The sequence below is a fragment of the Cylas formicarius genome, unplaced genomic scaffold, assembly GCF_029955315.1.
Source record: "Cylas formicarius isolate icCylForm1 unplaced genomic scaffold, icCylForm1.1 PGA_scaffold_112__1_contigs__length_13008, whole genome shotgun sequence".
NCBI lineage: Eukaryota > Metazoa > Arthropoda > Insecta > Coleoptera > Brentidae > Cylas > Cylas formicarius.
In genome coordinates, this window is record NW_026844215.1 from 3,516 (window position 1) to 7,455 (window position 3,940).

Below are 3,940 nucleotides of genomic sequence, written 5' to 3' on the forward strand. Positions count from 1 at the left end.
GGGGGGGGCTGCTATATTTGAAGAACATAATAAAAATATTCATAAGCTTAAAGAAGGTATAATATTTAAAAATCCTTTTCTTAAATAAATTCTTCGTCTTATTGTTCGTTCATATATTATATTTGCAATACTAAATAAACCAGAAGAACATAAACCATGGGCAATTATTATAATTAAAGCCCCAATTATACCTATATAACTTAACCTTATAATTCCAGCTAAAGCTAAACCCATATGAGAAACAGAAGAATAAGCAATTAATAATTTTATATCTCTTTGACGTAAACAAATTATAGAAATAACTACAGCTCCGAACAATGAAATATTTATAATTAATAAATTTATAAATTTAAAATCTAAAAATATAATTATTACTCGAATAAGCCCATATCCTCCTAATTTTAATAAAACGCCAGCTAATACTATTGATCCAGAAATTGGGGCCTCTACATGAGCCTTTAATAACCATAAATGAAAAAAATATATCGGTATTTTAATTAAAAATACTAACACTATACTTAAATATAAAATTAATCTAAAAGAAATTTCTAAATTAAAAAAAGTTAATCTTCCATATATATAAAAAATAAAAAAAATACCTAATAATAATGGGAATGATCCAAATAATGTATATATTAACAAATAAAATCCAGCATCTAAACGTTCTGGTTGTCTACCCCATCCAATAATTAAAATTAAAATTGGAATTAATCTAGCTTCAAAAAATAAATAAAATATAAATAAATCTATTGATATAAATGATAATAATAAAAAAATTATTAATAAACAAATTAAAAATAAAAAAAGATCTCTATATTTATTTTTTCTATATAAATTTTCAGAAGCTATGATTATTAAAGAACCAATTCAAATACTTAATAATCTAAGACAAAAAGATATAATATCTATACCTAATATATATCTAATATTAATTATATAATTCTGTATTCTAAATCCAAGTATTAAAAAAAAACTAATAATAAATATTATAAATTGAATCAATCAAAATATATTTAAATAACTTAAAGGTATCAATATTACTAATATAAGAATATATTTTATCATAATAATAATATAGAATTTAAATAATCATTTCCATATCTTCGAATTATTAATACAAGCATTGCTAAACCTAAAGCACCTTCGCATACACTTACGGTTAAAAATATTATTAAAAAAAAATAATCTCTTAAATTAAATCTTAATACTAATCCTATATTAAAATATAAAGAAATAACTAAAAACTCTAATCTTAATAATATCAATAATAAATAATTACTTTTTATAATAAAAAATAATAAACCAATAATAAACATTACTCTTCTAAATATATAAAAATTAATTATCATTATATTTTAACTTAAATAATTTAATTAAAATACTGGTCTTGTAAACCAGAAATGAAATATTTCTTTAAGTTTCAGAAAAAGAAAACTCTATCCTTAATCTCCAAAATTAAAATTTTATTTAAACTATTTTCTGATATAATATATTTCTTATTAAGAATAAATTTATCCTTATCCATTATAGTATTACTTATTAATCATCCAATTTCAATGGGAATTATTATTCTTTTACAAACAATTATAATTTCCTTAATTATTGGATTAATAAATTTAAATTATTGAGTATCTTATATTCTATTCATAATTATTGTAGGAGCATTGATAATTATTTTTATTTATATAACAAGAATTTCCTCCAATAATAAATTTAAAAAATTTTATAATATTTTAGTTACTTTTATTATTATTAATCTTATTAATATTTTAATAATTTATATATATGACTCTTATTTTATCTATTTTAAAAATTCTAATGAAATATTTAATCCTCACAACATAGAACTATTCTTAAGAAAATATTTTAATTATCCTAATAATTTTATTTTAATTATAATTATAACTTACTTATTAGTAACTTTAATTACAATTGTAACAATTACTATAAATAATTTCGGGCCCCTACGTAAAATATTCTAATGATAAATTCACCCTACCGAAAATCTAACGCTTTATTTAAAATTATTAATAATTCACTTATTGATTTAGCCTCTCCTTCAAATATTTCCTATTTATGAAATTTTGGAAGTTTATTAGGAATTTGTCTTTTAATTCAAATTATTACAGGTTTATTCTTAGCTATACATTATTATCCCCACACTGAACTAGCATTTAATAGAGTAAGAATCATTTGTCGAGAAATTAATTTTGGATGATTAATTCGAACTCTTCATGCCAATGGAGCATCAATATTTTTTATTTGTATATATATTCATATTGGACGAGGAATTTATTACGGGTCCTCAAATCTAAAAAGAACATGACTAATTGGAGTAACAATTTTTTTATTATCTATAGCAACAGCTTTTCTTGGGTATGTTTTACCTTGAGGACAAATATCTTTTTGAGGGGCTACAGTAATTACTAATCTTATTTCAGCTATCCCTTATTTAGGAAACTCTGCTGTAATTTGAATTTGAGGGGGATTTGCTGTAGATAATGCTACATTAACTCGATTCTTTACTTTTCATTTCATTCTCCCCTTTATTATCCTTAGCTTAATTATTATTCATTTACTTTTTCTTCATAAATCTGGATCATCAAATCCCTTAGGATTAAATAATAATTTAGATAAAATTCCATTTCATCCTTACTATTCCTTTAAAGATTTATTAGGAATGCTAATTATAATTTTTAGATTAACTTTAATTACTCTAACCATACCTTATATATTAAGAGATCCTGATAATTTTACGCCAGCTAATCCTTTAGTTACTCCTATCCATATTCAACCTGAATGATATTTCTTATTCGCTTATGCAATTCTTCGATCTATCCCCAATAAACTAGGAGGTGTTATTATTATATTCCTTTCAATTATAATTTTATATACGCTGCCAATTATTAATAATAAAAATTCAAGAATTAATTTTTACCCTATTAATAAAATATTATTTTGAATATTTGTATCTATCATTTTAATTTTAACATGAATCGGCATATCCCCCGTAGAAAATCCTTATATTAACTTAGGGCAATTTTTTACAATTTGTTATTTTTCCTACTTTCTAATAAGATATTTATTTATAAATATATGAAATAAATATCTCTATTTATAGTTAATGAACTTGAATAAGTATATACTTTGAAAGTATAATAAAGAAATACAAATTTCTATTAACTTTTTAGGTAAATATTTTAAGTACAATTATATCTTAAGCCTAAAAAATTAGTACTTAAAATATCTCCCTAAAAAGTTAAAAAATAATAATAATAATAATTATAATAATATATAAACTAAATAATAATTAATAATAATATACTAATAATAAATATAATTATATATAAATATATAAATAAATTAAATAATTTATATTTATAAATATTCTATAAATATATACTTAAAATTTTAAATTTTTAACTAAATTAAATCTATAACTGTACTTAAAATATTTCCTTAGCCTAAATTACTAACTCTAAATGTCCAACTTTAAATAATTTAAACTTTAATACTTAAAATATTTCCTTATTTATAATTATTATATAGATAATTGTACTTAAAATATTTACTTATTTATAATTATATTATTAATTGTACTTAAAATATTTCCTTACTTATAATTATTATATAGATAATTGTACTTAAAGTATTTCCTTACTTATAATTATTATATTACTAATTGTACTTAAAATATTTCCTTATTTATAATTATTATACAGATAATTGTACTTAAAATATTTTCCTTATTTATAATTATATTATTAATTATACTCAAAATATTTCCTTAAACTAAAATAATTATATTTTAAATATTTAAAAATCCTAAACTATATAAACTTTAATACATTAAATATTAACCTAAAATATAATATAAAAACTATATATATATATATATATATAATTAAGTTAAAAATTTAAAAATATATAAATTATAATA

At 19.2% G+C, this 3,940-nt stretch overlaps 1 pseudogene; it reads left to right on the forward strand.

Moving 5' to 3' along the window:
* Nucleotides 1–1,651: 1,651 nt before the first annotated feature.
* Nucleotides 1,652–3,120, forward strand: LOC132708462 (cytochrome b-like; annotated as a pseudogene).
* Nucleotides 3,121–3,940: the final 820 nt, after the last annotated feature.